Source organism: Corvus kubaryi, unplaced genomic scaffold (assembly GCF_017639235.1).
Source record: "Corvus kubaryi isolate FWS band 111438036 unplaced genomic scaffold, C.kubaryi_AGA036_p1.0 37249, whole genome shotgun sequence".
NCBI classification, from domain to species: domain Eukaryota; kingdom Metazoa; phylum Chordata; class Aves; order Passeriformes; family Corvidae; genus Corvus; species Corvus kubaryi.
The window spans coordinates 1357991-1377573 of NW_024581072.1; the positions used below are offsets into that span (position 1 = coordinate 1357991).

At 38.3% G+C, this 19583-nt stretch overlaps 1 protein-coding gene across 1 annotated transcript in view; it reads right to left on the bottom strand.

Moving 5' to 3' along the window:
- The window catches only part of CHSY3 (chondroitin sulfate synthase 3), a 140581-nt gene that overhangs the window by 82612 nt on the left and 38386 nt on the right, over positions 1–19583 (bottom strand). The gene's annotated exons all lie outside the window — the stretch shown is intronic.

Genomic DNA, 19583 nt, shown 5'->3' on the forward strand with positions numbered 1-19583 from the left:
CATAATATTAATGTTTCAGTGTCATTACTTTGATGCTTCCAGTGAGCCAATGCAGCTTCTGACTCAGAGGAACATAAACTGGACCAGAACAGGATGGGACTGCTGTCCTATTACAGTGACATTGGCTGACCACTCAGACCAAACTGTGCAAATGTGCAACTACAGTATGTAATGGCATAAAGCCATTTTTCTTGCATACACCTGAAGGGATGGTGGTGAGGGTATACCTGAAAGGAAGGTGTAACAAAAAACAGGACAGGCTCTTCTCACTTGTGCCCAGTCATAGGACCAGAGGCAATGGGTCCAAACTGAGATACAGGAGATGCCATATGAATGCTGGAAAACACTCTTTGCTGTGAGAGTGACTGTCCTGGGTTGCAGTGTATTCTATTACCATCCCAATCAGCCGTTGAAATCAGGTGGGGCAGTGTTTCCTTGCCTCCTCCCCCCAGACTATCTTGCTGTTAATGGCCCATCATTGTCCTGCCGCCTGACTCAGAGATAACTCCCTCCGGACTATCTCCTGTTAATGAGCCTAATCAACACTCTGCCTCATGACTCGTTACCCCATTGTGAGATGCTCCACCCAGAGGGAGGAACCAAGCATCCCATCGTGGATATAATCTGAGGCTGAACACCAGAGACACGGGCTTCCCACTGGATTTCCAGAGGACAGGAGCTACACAGCCACCATTGGACTTCCTGAGGAAGAGCAGACTGTTTTACTACAGGATCACTGCTTCAGAGGACTGCAGCCACCATTCTACCAGACTGCTACCACCACCCTGCCTAACAGGGTGTCAGGTTGTACCTTGACTCTGTCAGTTTGACAGTGTTTTCTTCTACCTTTTTTTTTTCCCCTTTTCTTTAATTTCCATTAAATTGTTATTCTGACTTGGTGCCTCCCACTGGTTTGTTTTCAAACTACTACAGTGACTGAGCATCTGAGCAAGGTGGCAGAGTCTCCAGCCTTGAAGATCTACAGAGCAATCTCACTGTGGCCCCAGGAAAACAGTTCCCCTATTTAAACAGGGTGGTTGGATCAGATAGATCAACCTTTCTGGGATTCTGAGTTCAACTCATTCCTCTGTACTGTCTGGCTGTGAAACAAAAGTCACTCACAGAGCACACTAAGAATCTTAGAGGCAACTTGAAGTTCCTCTTGAGTATTTATTTATTCAGTCTTCACTGATTTGCTGCTTTTTTACCAGACTGAGATTCCCACATTCCCACATTTTATCTCCCAGGAAAAAAACTACCTGGTAGCTATAGCCTACCAGTTCTCTCAATAGCTCATCATGACAGTGACTCTTGTACTCTATCATTCCTCACTTTGAATTATTTTCAAAAAATATTGACAGAAGTTCTTCTGTTACAAACTTGATCTTCAGCCAGGAAGCAGCTACCATTAATATTGCCAGACAACAGAAGAGCAATTGATATTGTCTATCTTGACATTAGAAAGGCTTTTGACACTGTCTCATAAAAGATCCTCAGAGAAAAGCTGATGAAGTATGGGCTGCATAAACAGATGGTGAGGTGGATGGAGGAGAGGCTGAATGGCCAGGATTCTTGCAACAGGCTTTGTTACACATCTTAAATACTTCTACATCATTTGCCACTAATATGGTGGTTGCTTTGATCCTATACATTTAAACAAACCAACTAAGAGCTGAGGTAAAAGAGGCAGCTTAAACACACACCAATCCCTGACAGGAAAGCTGCTAATTATTGAATTTTTTTGAAAGGATTTTAATGATGCATACTCATTTAAATACTTACAGTTTTACACTGTAAAATTGCCTATTAAAAATGCCAGAATTTTACTTATTTCTTCAATATAAACTTTCTCCAAAACGTAAAGAGAAATGTCATATTTACGCATAGTAATGCGTAGGAAATCAAAGTCAAGTGAAAAGTAAGATATCTCAGTTTAGGAACTACTAAATATATCACTCATATTTGCTCTATTGATCAGAAGAAAATATAAACCAGTTATTTTATAGATAAAATTTTGTTTACTATCTTAAATATTATATGCTGATATACCATCTTCCTCTGCTCTTTAGTTATTAAAAGGCTACCTAATGCTGTGTAAAGAATCACACAAATCAACTTGATTTTGTTTGGTATACCACACACTTCCATTTCCAACACCCTATTAACTGGATAGAAAAACCTGGAAAGAAAAGTGTACAAAAATACATGCTGTGGATGTTGTCTGCATGCTCAGGCCACACAATACTTCAGAAATCCCCATCTGTGATTTGCACATTGGGATTGATGCTGTTTTGCTGGGGAGGAAAGGCCAATACAGCCACCTGGCTGCTGTCATGCCACTTGCACAGTCGTATGTATTATCATAAAACACTAATAAGGAACCCTTAGCTCAGCTCACCCCTTCCTCCCTTGGAATATAACTTCAGCAAACTCTTAATCCTTAAGTTTCAGCATGGAAATTGTTAATGTCTGCCTCAGAATAAATGCTGTTTTCTGTAGGAGGAGGCAGGCCAGATAAGGGAAAGGTCATGCCAACTAAACAAAACACTGTTTGATCATATCAAAATGCTTGAGAACTGTTTTAGCAAAGCTAAAAGCAGAAAACAGATACTTGAAATCTGGTAAAAACTGAGTGAAAGGGATTTTTGCTATTCTTTAGCAAAAATTACTGTGCAAAAACAGACCTCGTAAAAGACAAAACCTTTTATACAACATTTTAAGGACTGTAGTTGCCAAGTCCAACATTCCATAAGCTTGCTCAGAAGTAACAGTATGCCTGTTCCTTAATTTGGGTCATATGTATTCACAGAATACAATCTTCAGTATACATTTCTCCAAAAGGGCTGACACTTTAATGAAGGCAGAAAATGAACCACGGTTGTTGAAAAAATACAGTGACAAAATATTCACTACTTTTTTTTTTCTCCATACATTTTACGGTGTATCCCATAAGTTATGCTCTAAACTAACAACAGTTTGTTTTTCCTATGCTCTCCTGCAATGATCATAGCTATGGTAATGTCTCGCACACATTAATACCTTTCTCCCTCACACAACAGACCCATAAATTTTTCCAGTTTAACAAGTGAAGAAATAAAAACAGATTAAGAATGCACTAGCTCTGAACTTCTAGTCTGAGAAATGTAGACTTGATTTACAAATGATTAAATACAGAAATCACTGTGCTAATGCTAAATCAATGTTAAATTCAGCAGCCACAACAAACATACTAGAATTTGGCTGATTTTGCATTTCAGTTATTTTTGTTTTAGATAAGTAGACTGTGTTAGACATAATGTTAAAAGACAGGCTGGCCTTTTCAGAGAAAATCCCATTTTTTGCCTAAAAAACTAAAAAAGTATATTTTAAATGGCAGAATCTGTGATATGATTATTCATATTTTTACGTCAATCAATTACACACAAGATGCTAGGTTTAGGCAATGCCGAGGCATTAGAAATACTCCATTTTTTAATCCACAAATTAAATTTATGCACAAACCTAGGTTTAAAAAAAAAATTAGAATGAGCTATTTCATTCAAATAATTTTAATTAATTTGTAGTTATGATTTTGTCCTTGGTCTCAGTCACAGAGCAATCTTTTTCAAAGTTTTACAAAGAGCTAAATATTAAATTTAGAAATTACACCCTAGGAACATGAGCACCTAGTAGAAATCCAGCTTTTAACTTTCACTTTTCTTGACTTCTTCATACATGATGAGCTCATTAGAGGGCTTAAGGCTGGAGCAGTCTCAGCTGTAGTGACCACACCCCTGCTGAGTTTGGGTTCTCGAGAAACATAGGCCTAGCAAAGAGCAAAGCCAAGACCCTGAACTTTGGAAGAGTAGAATTCCAGCTGCTCAGAGAATTAGTGGGCAAGATCCCCTGGAAAATTGTCGTTAGGGATAAAGTAGCTGATAAGAGCTGGCAACTCTTTAAGGACACTTTTCATAGAGCACAAGAGCCTTCCATTCTGATGTTTAGGAAATCAAGCAAGGCATACTGGAAACCTGCGTGGTTTGAAGAGCAAGGATCTGCCCCTCAAACTGAGGAATAAGAAAGAAATGCACAGCCAGAAGAAGCAGATGCATGTGACCTGGAAAGATACAGGGATATGGTTCAGATATGTAGGGATGGGATAACAGAAGCAAAGGCACAGATATAATGGGACTTGGCAAGAGATGTGAAACGTAATCCTCTAAGCGTATTGGTCAGAAAAGAAAGGCCAAGGAGAATATACAATCTCAGTAAATGAGAAGGGGGAACCAGTGACAATGGATATGGAGAAGGGTGGTGTTTGCCTCAGTCTTCACTGGCTTCACTAAAGCACTTCGGGCTTCTCTCTTCTCTCCAGCCCATGAACCTCTAAGTGGGTGTTGGGGGAGTGAAATCTCTCTCACTGTAAACAAAGAGCAGCTTTGGGACCACATGATGAGACTGAACAGCCACAAGTCTGTGGGGCCTGATGAGACGCATCCCAGTGTCCTGGCTAATGTTGTTGCCAAGCCTGCAACAACTCTCAATATCTGAAAAGTCATGGCAGTCAGACAAAGTCCATTGTGGCAGGAGAAAGGGAAGCATCACTATCACTTTTAAAAAATGTATAAAGGAAGACCCAGGGACTACAGACTGGTGAGCCTTATCTCTGAGCCTGGGAAGATCATGAAGCAGATTCTCAGGGAGTCCTGTTAAGGTACATACAAGACAAGGAAGTGATCCTAGCCAGCCAGAAAGGTTTCGCTAAGGCCAATTTTGCATGACCAACATGATGGCCTTCAGTGACTGAGGGACTGCAACACTCAACAAAGGGAAGACCGACTGACACAATCTACCTAGATTTCTTTAAATCCTTTGACATACATTTGAAGGTTAGACTATTTGGGGGATAAGGGATTGGCTGGATGGACACAGCCAGACAGCTGTGGTATAAGACTCTGTGTCCAGATGGAGGCCAGTGGCAAGTGATAACCCTCAGGGCTCTCTCTTGCGACCAGTGCTCTTCATTTCTTTGTCATTGAAACAGACAGTGGGATTGAGTGCACCCTCTGCAAGTTCGCAGGTGACAGGAAGCTGAGTGGTGCTGTTGACACAACAGAATGGTGGAATATCATCTGGAGGGATCTGGAAAAACTTGAGAAATGGGCCCATGACAACCTCATGAAGTTCAACAAATGCAGGTTCAAGCTTCTCCACCTGGTTCAGTCCACCTGGCAATCAGTCAGGGCATTGGCCAGTCCCTCACCGAGATTCTCTTCCATTGCTCTGAGAGAGGAGTCCTTCCCCAGTGAGACTGTGGGGTCCCTCCCACGGGAGACAGTTCCCCACAAACCTCTCCGACACTCTCACAAGCAGCAGCCACACCGCACCTGCTGTAGCGTGAGCCCCTCCCATGGGCACACAGCCCTCCAAAACTGCTGCACCGTGGGTCTCTCTTTCCACGGGGTGCAGTCCTCCAAGGACAGGCTGCTCCAACCTGGAAGCATGGGCCCTCTCTCTCCACCAGGTCTCCCACTGGATCACAGCCCTCCATCCACACACTCTGGCATGGGCACCTCCCCCACGAGTTGCAGGTGGATCTCTGCATCCCCTGTGGACTCATGGGCTGCAAGGAGACAACCTGCTTCATGGTCTGCACCACGGCCTGCAGAGGAACCTCGGCTTCAGTGCCTGGAGCGCCTCCTCCCCCTCCTTCACTGACCTTGGTGTTGCCATGGTGTTTCCCTCACATGTACTCACCTCCTCCTCTTCTCTGACTAGAAGCCAAAACCCTGTGACTTTGATTTTCTTCTTAAATCTGTCATCACAGAGGTGTTACCAACCTCTCTCATTGGCCCAGTTTTGGCCAGCAGCATGTCCATCTTTCAGAGCCATCAGAGATTGGTTCTGCTGGACATGGTAGAAGTTTCCAGGAGCTTCTCACAGGAGCCATCTCTGTGGCCCCCCTGCTACCAAAAACCAGGCCGTGCAAAACCAATACAACCATCCCTGGCAATGTTCAAGGCCAGGTTGGATGTGGCTCTGAGCAACCTGATCCAGTGAACGGCATCCCTGCCCATGACAGGGAGGTTGGAACTAGAAAATCTTTAAGGTCCTTTCTGACCCAGACCATTCTGTGATTCTATACTGGATGACCAGGTGCCACGGCAATAGTAATGTGAAGATATTACATCATGCCACATGTACCCCTATGTATTTTATCCTTAACTTTGCCAACAGTTTCTTTAGAATGAATTCATGACCTTTTTAGTAACACACATTACTAAAGAAATAATAAAATTAATTTTTCTTTAGCCTTTTCAGTAAGAGCAGCTGTAAACACACATTTACCTTCCAATCTTTTTCCACAAAACAAAGTTTGTGCCATGAAGAGGTACACTAAAAATACTAACAAGGTCTCTAATGCCAAACACCCCTGTCAAACATGAGAATACTCTGAAGTGTTGCACATTTATAACAGTGAAATGGTTCCCTTCAAATGCTTCTGCAAACTGTTTTTCTTTCCCTTGACCACCGAAGAGGATGTAGGAGATTGCTAAAAAAGGCACCCTTACCTAGCTGTTATCAACTACTTTTCATGGTAAGTCTGCAGACACATGATCAATTTACTGGCTCCAAAAGCTGTTTGTTAAAAAAGCACTTACACAGGTAAACAATTTACAAGTAACTCGAACAAAAAAATTTGCATCAAGGTAATGTATTGAACAGAACAAAATTCCCTAGATTTGTCATATTGAAAAAAATAGAAGGAATAACTTTGGCTCCAAATGAAAAAATTATGACTCTTGCTATCTCTCCTCTCAAATAGTAAATTAGCATCTTACAGACTACATTACATCTCATGAAGGATACAAAAGGTATCAAATCTAGTATCATGAAGAACACAAAAGCACCATATACTTCACACTTGCCCTGTACGTGAATGTGTACACAAATATATTTTTTCACACAGTGAATTAGAGGAAGACAGAACTATAAACCAAGAAACTATCTAATTTATTTTGAAGTATATTCAACCTCCAAAGTCCATATGAGTTTACATGACCAAGGAGAAATATACTAATGGATTTGCTTGAAAAGGCTGAAGAATATTGTTCACAATTCTGGGCTGCACTAAAAGCCTTTTCTGGTCTTGATTTTCAGGTTACATGTTACCTAGCTGCCACCTCTTTTCCCATCAATTCCTCTCTCCTTAAACGCACCTTCAAAGCCACAAATCTTTTCTTTTTTTCTCTTCACACCTGGAGCTCAGCTTATTTCAGGAGCCTGATTTTGTACTTGTTCCCAGGACTTGTAACTGACTCTTGACAGCACAGGATAGCTTCTTGAGTAAGTAAAATGTGTCATTGTGTGGTCATTAGAGTAGATGGGTGCCTGTAGCAGTAGATCTCCTTCCACCACCACAGGACTGCTATTGCTGATAGAGACATGTTTGGGATGATGTGTGAGAGAACACGGCCCAAAAACACTGTTACTTGAAAAGGCACATAATTCCCAATCTAAACGTGTCTGTGAACATCTTGTGTGGTCTCAGGGAAAATGTAACAACATGGGTGCTTGGATGGAAAATGAAACTGACTACCACAAAATAACAGTAAAAGGTAACAGCAATAAAAAGTTAGGATGTTTCCAGGAAGTTTGTTTATCCTGAAAGAAGATACTCCTTATTTCCTTTATTTTGGGACTTGGACATGAAAGACAGCAAAGTAATGTTACTAAATGTTTTTCCCTTCTGAGCACAACACATTTGGAATAAGTACAGACATCTTAGACAATCAGCAGAGAAATGTATTATAGAAGAACTCATGTTCTGTGAAACCAATCTGAAACTTCCAGTTAGTCATGTTTAACACTATATTGTTTAGACAATTATGAGTAAAGCTCCAAGAGCCAATTGTTACAGAATCTAAGCAGAAAATACTGTTGGGCTGTACCGATAGTACATACTTAAAATTATTAAATTCCAGGCAGTCAGTAAAATACATTGAAGAAGACACTCACAGCCTGCAGTTTTAAACTTCATCTTCTGGAAGGAATTACAGAACTGATGGCTCTAATCATCAGTTTCAGATGCAGAAGCTCCAGTGCATGATAAGCATTTTTTAGAGGAAGAAGAACTAGATCAGACTGTCAGTTATTAACAGTAAGGATTCTCTGAAGTCTTCTGCTTCCAAAAACGTTACATTGAACTGAGGCTTTAGGAAGTGACAGATCAGCTCACTCAGGAAAAAGTGTTTTAAAAATCACTCAAGGAGAAAGGAAACACAAAGTGCTACTAAAACATGCCTCACTTTGGCCAATCTTGATGGAAAATACTTGCATGATGTAATACCCGCTTTCCAACATGATGCTTTTGAGAACAAACTTAGCAAGGTTTAGAGGCCACCAGTATCAGCATCTTCTAGAGGACAAAAGGACTTAAATGATTAAAGATGAACTTAAAACAAACATTATGCTTGCATTCTGAACAATAAAATTAAACCTCAGGAACTTGTTACCAAGATTAAAACTTCTTGTTCCTTGTAGTAAGCTAATAAAGTCTAATCTTGCCCCCAATCTAGTACAGTTGAGGAGACATGGCTGTGGATGTCTCTGCAACTGCATGCCCTACAGCAAAAGGAAGGTTTGAGGGGATCACTTGATAGTCTGTAAGATTTACCAGGATTGTTATTACATCAGATGTGAACACACCGATTTTCGTGCCATCATTACAGATGGACCAGCATAATTACAGACACAACTGCTTGTAAAGCAGTCTCCTACACCTTCCATGAGTGCTGGCAACAAACGAGAAAGAAGAAGGCTCTCAGATCATTCTCCCTGTGCTGAAATTGATTGTGAAAGAAGGGGTAAGAGTTAATTACTACATATCCCACAGAAATGAAGAATGTAAATATCTCAACTGCTCAGGTTCTTACCCTACTTTACTATAAATCTGCTTTTATACTGCACCAGCCCCAAACATAACTGGCTATTTTTGGCTTACAATTACAGTGCACTATATGATATCCTCCAGTAACTAACTGAAACACAAGTGACGCAGGCTACATTACTGCACACAAACTCCACGCTGTCATGCCTCCTGCACCGCTGTTATCCTAGCTCCTTCATGTAGCTCTTTACTATCCTGAAGTCTGCCGTACAGAGAAACTCATATACCAAGGTATTTGAATGGAATTGGAATGTCATTACAGTTTTGACACATATATTTTATTGCTCTGCAAGAAACACAGTTTTGCACTGATCTAAATCGTCAGAAAGGACTGCTTGAACAGTAGCAATTATACAATTGTGTCAGAAGGGAATTCTACCTCATATTTAAGCTGCAGCAAGATTAGGTAAGAGGATTACTGAGTTATACTTAGCAATGTTTTCACATATTTTTCTGTAAAATCTTTTCCTTACTGAGGTGTTAGCCAAATAGGAATTAAGCCCCTAGCATTCAAGAAACAGTATTTGAAATTTATGAAACATCATTAAAATTGAATTATATTCTAATTCAGCTAAAATAATCAGATCCTTTAACCCACTCAGGGAGCATTCAACAGAAATTTAAAAAAAAAAAGGGAAAACCCCAACTGAGAAACAACATATAGTACTATACTATATTTACTATACTAATATCAATCAAAACAAGCAACATCTCTATCCTTAATAATCTAGAAAACACAAGAGACACCAAGTTCCCTTGAAATAAATTAAAGTGGAATAACTCTGAAGACACAAGGACTGCATTTAATAAACACAGAGGAATTAAAGGGAAAGGAAAATCCATTCTTGCAGCAGAAAAAGGTGCTCACATCTCAGATGAATGAGACCAGTTTAAATGTGTTTAAGATTCCTGAAAATGAAACTGTTAAGATTTTGCAAAGCCCAAGTATCTGTACCAAATATACACAATGGAGCCACAAAAAAACCATCATGTACGCATCTCATTAAGTAAGTGTGAATACAATTCAGGTAACACCTGCTGACATTCCCAGTCCCAAAAGACATCTCACCAAATTTTAGAGGGTCAAATCAGGCACTCCAGGTGCTGGGCCAATCCTTGGGATAAACAAAGGGAGGAAAGGCTGACAAATGAGAGATATTTTAAAAGGTATGGAAAAAAAAAATCTTATTGCTCCTTAAGGAAAGACTGCTCTTCTACAGAACTATTTAATCCATGGGATAACTGAAAATCAAAATCTAGTGACCAACTGGCAACATTAAGATTCTGGAAAGGAATTCATTTTGGTTAGTCTTCAGTCCCATCAATTTCCATTTTTCTTTTTCAAATGCTGAAATGTTAAGTAAGCTTATATCTAGTTTAAAAAAATCATCACTGAAAAGATATTATTCACATAAGTCAATTAAATCAAATAATGGAACCTATTAGTAACATGGTTTATGTTTTGTAAAAATGATCCATTTTCCACATTTATAATAAATGGTGCAGGCATTCACAAAACTTCTAGTACTAAAATTTGTTACAAATCCTACCAACACTTGTTAAAATTCAAAGCAATCCCTCAATGAATGTAATGACTAATTACAATAAAAGGGAAATTATTTCAAGCAAGAAAGTGCCTAATAAAAATTAATGTCTTTATTTCTGGAGAAGTATTGCTTTGTAAGAGTGAAGCAAGCACAGTTTGTCATTGGATAGAAGTCACTGTCACACTGCTCCATGAAAAATGTCATAGGCATAGCTGTAGCATAATTGTTGATACAACAACAGCAGCAGGCAAGATTATAATTTAGGTTCAACTTTTTATTTTCTTGAGTTGAATGAAAAATTAATTTTCCATCTGCTTTTACTATATAGTAATTTGCCAATGTCCTCAGCTGAATTTAAAACTTGTGTACTCTAATATCTCACTCTCTAGCACGTACTAAAATTAAAAGTGGTAGAAAAAAACACATTTCTAAATTCCATTCCACAGTGAAATTAAAAAAAAAATCTGATCAAATGAAATTAATAGTTGTAGCTATGCACTGCGTTGCACTACTGTGATTATGAAATCACACTGGAAATATTTTTACTTTAACATCAAGGCAAGTGTTACTTAGTAAAAGACAAAATATACTATTTTTCCAATTTGAAGTGTCTCCTCTAGTTAAAAGTGCCTTCAGTTTTCAAAAAGAGAATAATTTTGGCCTATGTGAGTTTCCTGTTTTTTATCCAAAAATGTCACAGACTTTTGGAAAACATCCTGCTTTGGATCTGTGTTTTTTGGACAAACTTCATGGTCTTCTCCTGGTAAAGACCTGCAGTATTTAGGGGTATCCAATGTCATCCCATAAGTGAAAGTACAAGACATGTTAACAAGAGATTTATCCTCTGAGAGTCTGAGGCTTCAAGGTCAAAAAATCACATAGCAGTTCAAAACTCAATTCAGTAAAAAGAATTTTTTTCTCATTTAATAAAGTAATTTTTAATATTTCAGAGTAAAACCAAGAAATCACATCCAGGAAATTGCTATTCACCTAGAGAAAGCTGCTTTCATTTGACCCTTCTGTTCCCTGAGTTAGTGTTTTTACATTTACAATTTCAGAACAGCTCAAATTTTTTACTTTTCTCTCGCTGTTACTCAATTAGTGCCTTCAAGCACAAAGAACAAAATTCAGTGTTCCTCCTCTTTTTTTTTCCCCCCACCAGTTCTTCCTGCACTTTTGATACACACATGTATCACTTTTCTAGTATCACCTAAGCAATTAACGAACACATGGGTCACAAGACACGGTCAACACATGGCCACTTAAAAAGTCATTGCTTTATAGTCTGCTTATATGAAATACTGTACCTTGGTGACAGAGCCAGTTATTAAGAACTTCATAAAATGCACCATGAAAAGAGATTCAAATGAGAAATTTAAGTCTTCCCAAAAAACCACAAGATTAATTGTTTAAATGGCAACAGGAGGAGCCGTAAATATAGAAAACCAAAAGTGAATGTTTCACACTCTTCAGGGACGTTTCAGATTCAAAAAGTTTTCAAAATACTGATAATTATAATAGAGGTAACAAGCAACAGAGAAATACACCGCTAGAAGAGTAGCAAAATCGAGTTTTGCAAGAAAAACAAGTACGTTACAAACAAATGTAACTTCTGCAAGACCTGATGAACAGTATCAAAGGCCAATTTTAAAAGCCCATGTCATGCTGAACTTGCACAGTCATCCTGTTATTTTGAATACTTCCTTCTGTACCTTACCCTACCGGAAAAACTTCTCAAAAGTCTTCTGCCTCATACCTTGCAGAAGACTGTTACTCTGTTTCCTACCTTTCTTCTTTCTCTTTTCTGCACTTCAGGATTTGCATTCCAATGCCAAAACCAGTCACCTTTGATCTTAGTGACCACTTACTCTTGGACACCATAACTGTATAGAGGTCCATGCCAACTAATAACATATTCAAGAAAGATGAGGGACATACTTGGGAGTTACTGTTTTCAGATCAGACTTCAGTCATCAGGTTTCCAGAAAGACACTTTCAGAACCCCATTTTTTAAAAAAATTAACAGTGATATTGACCACAGAAGTGATTCTCTTGGGCTTCTGCCACCATAAAGCACAAGTTTTCCGAAATTACACTGTTAAGTTCACCGCACAATTAATCAAAAGGACAAGGAGCTTAAGAAAAATAAAATAAAAACTGCAACATCTAAAATATCCCTGCCCTCTCCCTGCCTCAGTATGCTAAGTCAGTCAGATGAAACACCTAAGAGAGTGACATGCTTGAAATATAACTGTGACAGGTTTGGCATTAAAACTAATGCAAAATTTGCAGCATTAAAATACACCATTAAATCCAAACAGCCTCAAATATGAATGACAGCTGCTAAGGTCTGCTAATGTAAATGCCTTCAGACATGAACAGTAATAAAGCACTCGACATCAGGTGATTAGGATATTTTGCTGACCTAGAAGCTTAGGTGAGAATTCATATCTCGGCCTTCAGCATCTAAGTCCATCCCATGGAAAATCTGGATCTTATTTTTATTTGCTGAACATCAGAGAATTGATGTTTAGCATTGAGGTCTCTGAGAAAGAAACCAACAGCTGTGAAGTATCTGTTGTCAGACAAGCCTTGAATAACCGTAGAAGGCCACAGATTTAAAAATAAAACCATTTTTGTTTCTCCTGGGCAGAGATCACCAGAAAAAAATCTCTACAACATGCGTAGAGGTTCTGGTTGCTTCTATAAAAAGCTGTATTGTAACAAAGAAGAATATACCACAGTTTTATTCTGCATATACATAAGTCAAGCATAAAATTCACAACTAAGAAATAAATAAACAAATACAAACATTCTGGCATTACACTTGAAGAGCTATTGTGTTTTGAGAAGATACCAAGAATCACACAACTATGTGACTAGTTATTTTTTCCATACTTTAGGTCATAGACTTGCTTTAATCATGTCTTAGTGTTTCAAAATACTGAGGTCTTATTAACCCATATCATGATATCAAAGCTAAATAGTGCAGTTAAAATACACAAGTTGTATTCTGATTGCTATACTCCATGTTCTTCCTTCAGTACACTGACCTGTGACGTGGCTTAAACAGGAGGGAATAGCATATGCTAATTCAAACTTTTGGATTAAACTACAGCAACTTCCAGTTTTGCATATAACTTGACCAACCTTGTGTTTTAAAGTGCATTTTGTCTGGAAACTACAAGAAAGCCCACAGAAAACAGTAGGACATGGTTCCCAAAAGACTGATAGTAAAGCAGTAATTTTTAAAGTTGTCTTTGAGTGGCCAATTTTTATAGTACATCTGCATTTTAAAGTGCTCTATGGATGATTCACACAATTAATCTGTACTTTGTTCAAAGATCCATGAAGGAGTTAAGATCTTTCCTTGATGCCTTTCCTGAATATACCAGAACTACTTTAGTGATAAGATAATTATACTTCCCAGATTACAATGGATTTTCAATTGATTTAGAGACCAGTGAGGACAGATCATTCCAGCTCAGTGCAGGAGAGGCTGCACCTGACTGGGGAAAGCCCACAAGCTTTTAAGACCTGAAAGCAAGCTGGAAACCTAATCGTACTACAATCAAGCTAAAAATTCTACAATGTACCTGCTTCCATCTCTCTATGTATAATCCTGAGGTTTTATTAATCCTATCTGCTGTAAGCACTCTTTCTCTTCCTGCCAAAGGAGAGTCAGTTATCAGAACACAGAGCTGCTCCATAAAAGTAATTGTAAAAGTCAGTTCTCAAGTGCACAGAAGTAAACCACTAACAATCAGTAGGAGTAAAGTTAGACATCGCACATGCAGTTGTCCAGTTTTTCAGTAATTACTATTATCACCTCAAGGCTGTCAGAACAGAATTCTAGTATCACAAACACTTCCAGTATTTTTGAAGTATGTTATAGTAACTGGATTTTTCTAATATCCAATTATTATTTTTTCCATATTGTATGTCTGCTCATCAAAGTGAGTAGACTAGAGATTAAACACAATTTACAAAATTCTACACATAAATGACTGCATAAAATTTTAACAGCTCTTCAAAATCTTACAAACGTAATTGTTTTAATCTGACTAGCTTATTTTCATGCACAAAAATGGAATAATTTCCTGCCACCTCAATTACAATAACTACATCTTCTGGCATCCAACACTGCTACATTCTTTTGAAAGATGTCACTATATTGGACTAAGCTTCAACCTTTGAAGGACATGACTAGCGACAGACCTCCAACTAGACCCTGAGCTCTGCCATTCAGTGATTTATCAAGCCACTTCACTGTCCACTGATCCAGCCCACACTTCCTGAGTTTGCTTATGAGGACATCATTGGAGACAGTGCCAAAAGCCTTGCTGAAGTCTAGGCAGACAACAACCATTGCTCTCCCCCCATCTATCAGTTGTCCGACCATAGAAGGCAATCACGTTGCTTTAATAAATCCATGCTGACTACTCCTGACCACCTTCTTGTCTTTCATATGCCTCCAGGATGAGCCATGTGAAATCATTCCATCATTCCATCATTCCATCAATTTTCCCCACAGGAGAACAAATACAGACCATGGCTGTATTTAGTTTCAGACTGAATGATAAACCTTGTTTCATTGAAAGGTTATTTTAGCACACTACATATTTTTATATAAAGCTGAAATTAGTTTCCAAATGCCAATTCATTTGGGAACTCAAGAAACAAAAATGTCACAACTTTCTGATTTTGCAGCAGAAGGTGACTCTACCACTAGCTCAATTAACTTAGTGAAAATTATGTGAACTTTCCCAAAAGAGAAAACTACACACTACATACCAGAGTCTGCAAACCTGTACCTAAGCTACTTGACCGGAAAAAAACCACAACACTTGCCCTGTTCTGGCCCACTAAATGTATTTAAGTACTTTTCAGTTCTTCAGAGAATGGTGTGTAGTCCTTTTAAACATGGCAGGAGAGATCTACTGAAGTTTCTATATCATAATGATCCAAGTTGATCAGTTCCTGCAACTGGATTTTTCTTCTTATGTCCAAAATACAAGCCTCCCAAAGACCCACTGCCACACTGAAAACATGACCTTTGCATTAGATACTTCACTTTAAATCTCATCACTATTATTTAACATAAAATACGAAAACTCTCCCCACCAAGTGCTAAGGAAATACAAGTTGATCAGTGTTGCTGAAAAAGCAGAGTCTAGTCAGTCAACAATCACTGTGACTCCAGCTGACAGAAATATGCTACTCTCAGTTTCCCACACACTCTTCCAGTTGACCAAACTGAGACTTGCTTAAAATAGACACGTATTGGATCAAAATATTCCAACTGCAGAATCGTATTTGTTGAAAAAAAATAAAACAACTCTCCCAAAACTATTTCTATGCCACTTCACAGGGGGTGAATTTTTCTGACCATTCTTTCTGTTAAGAAACTTCATCGATTCAAGAGTCACAACTTCCAAAACTCAAAGGGAGGGAAAACCTTGGGAGGAGTCCAAAGCTGGAAAATGGAAATGTCTCCTTGACCATTATAAGCCTCTCTGTGGCTTGTATTTCAGCTACCTAGGCAAGTGGTTAAAATCCTTTAGGTTTCGTCATTCTAAGCATGATATTAGAACTTCTTTTGAATCTGAGTTCATACAGCTATTGTTTTCAGATTGTAACTGTGATTCAATGCTGTGTCTCATTGTTTTTATCAGTTATACATCCCATGCAGGTATTCATTCATTCACCCATCAGTAAGGGGATCACTTGATTTTTTTTTTCTTTCTATTTATGGATATGAATGAGCTACACAAAAGAACTGGAACCTCAAAAATCACAGAATTTAGCTCACTGAAACAATTTTTGCAGTATTTCTGACATAATTTCTAAACCCAGTATTGACTTTTCCAACTGAAGACCATGTGGATCAGGATTATAAAGATTATATGAAGAAATCACTTTAACTCACAATCCTCTAGAGACACATGCCTCAGAAAGAAATGACTTCTAAGTGTGACTCAATTCCACAAGATGAATCTAGAAAAAGCATTTGGGTGTTCACTAATCTTTTCTCACAGAGTCCATGCAAAATCTGCCCAGGTGGTAGACCAAAAGCTTTCCTAGCTGGAAGTATTACAAATTTAGTCCAGGCTGAGATCCAAGATAGGCACTATCCACCTCAGGAATTACCATGAAAAATAAAATTATCTCTACTCAGCAGCATTTATTAAATTCTCTCAAATCTGTTGGGTCAAAAATTTATTTCTTCCAGCAATGGCCCTCAAAATCAGGTTCCCATTTTTCAACCCTGACATTCCTTTTTCCACTAACTTTTCAGGCCACATGGTATTCTTCACCCTTCCAGGCAAACAGAGCTTCTCCATTACAGAGAGTGCTGGTGCTGGTGGATCCAGTTCCCAAACTTTACCCCATCACCTTTGAGCTTCTGTCCTGATTCAAAGCAGAAAAACAGTGATCCTAGCAGAGTTGTGTGCAACCCAAAAGTAACACATGGTTACAACAGTGTTCATCAGAAATATAACTGGGAGGCAATTTACAACTCCAAGTTTTGAGTGGCGTTTGTCCTGCAGAACTTTAGGATCACTGCCAAATAAAAACAACATGTCTGACCATACACAAAGAGCCATAATGCTCCACAGATTAAAATAAGATTTTTTAAAAGAGAACTTTACTTAAGGGTATCATCAGTATCGATTTTCTTCCAACACACTATGTCCTCTTTTTTTTTAATGTAACATAAATTATTACGTTAGTACTGGTATTTTACAATACGGAAATGAAGATGGATCAAGAGTTCCTCCATCCACCCCATATTTCATTTTAAAAATTAAGGGAAGGAGAGGAGTGAGTGCCCTATCTTTTAGTACTACATTTTTGTTCTTTACTTTGCCCTTTTTTACCTAATGCAATGGCAGATTTAAAAAGAAGGTTAGCAAATGTTGTTTCAAGCTAAAAGGCACCGTATCATCCACTCTTTAGTGAGTTCTCTAACCTCTTTTGTTATAAGATAACATGATATAACTCACTAGGATTTTATTCCTTTGTAGTAGGCCACATTGCTGTTTCATTGTCTTTGCAATATATCTGGTTTGCCTAAAATTTAAAGTAATTCATTCTCTCTGCAGCCTACTTTGTGTCATATCTATAGTATTTCATAGAATCATAGAATTTAGTTGGAAAAGACGTTTCATATTATCAAGTTAAACTGCTACCCCCACACTGCCAAGTCCACTCTAACATATCAAGCTGTATAGAATGATCATATCAAGATCATAAGTATGTATTTTAGGGTTTCCAATCAGTAATAGGCTATCTTTGCCCCTGCTTTAAACCTTCCCCCCAACTCTCCTTACTCTGTGCCACGTAAAGTTTTGAGCCTTCCAAGAGACATGTAGAGTGTGATGATCTCATCAGTCAGTATTTCCTCATGCAAAGCAAATACTGCCCTTAATACATGGTTCCTTGAAATTTCAGTTGAATACCACTTAATTTAATTTTTCAATTATTTATTATTAGGTCATTAAAAAACACCTGTTTCCTTTTAAGAGCATGTAGCACAACCAAGTTCAAGTATATATCCATGGCAAGCACAAAATAGAAAATTCTCACAAATGATGTGGCTAACCAGACACAGCATACTCATTGACACATCTTTATAAAATGTGTAATTACATCCTGAACTACATGCCTTTAAAACACAGTAAAATATTACAGTATAACTCACAGTGGCAATTTTTAACAGCCTTTCAGTATCACTTACATCTTGGGTATCTGCTTCTATGACAAGCCTATAACAAAGATTTTGAGATAAATGACTTAACAATAGACTAAATTAAAAGGATTCCAAACACAAATTATAATTTTGGGTGCAGCCCTTCAGGCCTTTATCATAGGAAAATCTAAACTTTCTGTTTAATTAAGACCTGTCAGTGAAAAGGTGCTTAAGGACAGAAACAGTGTGTCTTTGTATTACCCTTTATATATTCACCCAGTGTCTAGTGTATGATTAATAACCACTCCATAAAAATCACAAGCCTCTTAATGATATGCAGAAAAAGGCTTAAAGATCTCTGCTGTAATCCTGTCTTTTTGACAATTAACATGCTTTTGCTAAGGAACTCTCAACACATTTGGCTTGTCCTAATAGAAGGATTTTACATGAACTCAAAAGGGGTAGCAGGTGGCAGAAAGTAGGCATCACAAAATGTCATCGGTTTATAAACTCAAGAAGAAATCTTTCAAGAATGAGTTTGTATCTTACTCAGTTATTATCAGAAGCACTGAAGAAATGATGGATACACTTACAGCATGAAGATTTGCTTTGAAAATATACAGGATTGTAATAATGCCAAAAATACTGATATAGTGGAGCAAATACTCCACTGTGAATCACAAAAGTGACCAAGAGTCTAACACTGGGACGGGGCAAATTTTTTTTTTTTTTAAATTCTAATGCACTAAGAACTTCTATCTCCAATATATTACTGGATGTCACATCAAAAATGTGTAAAGGTTTAACATCTTTGTAATATTTTTGCAACGTTCCACCAAACCAGGTTTCATAACTGAAGCTAGAAGCTGCAGACAAAGACTGTGCATCAGTGAGGTGTTCAGCAGCATGAAGTCATGTTAGTTAGATCCAGGATTTACTTATCCCAAATATAGGAACAAAAGCAGTTTGTATCCAAGCAGATCTGAAAGCAGTTAAAGGATAAGGCTAGCTCATAAAATTTAATAGGCAGCAAGGGAAGTAGTGGAACGGAGAGAAACAGAAAAAAATGAAAAGGATTTGTGTCCTGAATCAATCCAGATTACCAGATGCTAACTAAGCAGGGTAGGGAGGCGGAAGAGGAAAGAGAAAACAGGATGCCGCAAATACAGAGCAAGAGCCTCAGTTTTCTTTGGCAGGTACTCTTCCCACATTCTCAAGTCCCTGAAGCTTAAGGCAGGGACTGGGGGAGTTAATTCTCTTCCATCCTTGTAAGATCATTTGAGGAACTCAAACATACAGAAGACTACAGGATCCAATAGGATGCACCTCAGGGTCTTGAAGGAAATGGCTGATGTGGTTGCCTAGCCATTCTCAAGCACATTTGAGCAGTCCTGGAAGTCAGATGAAGTGCCCC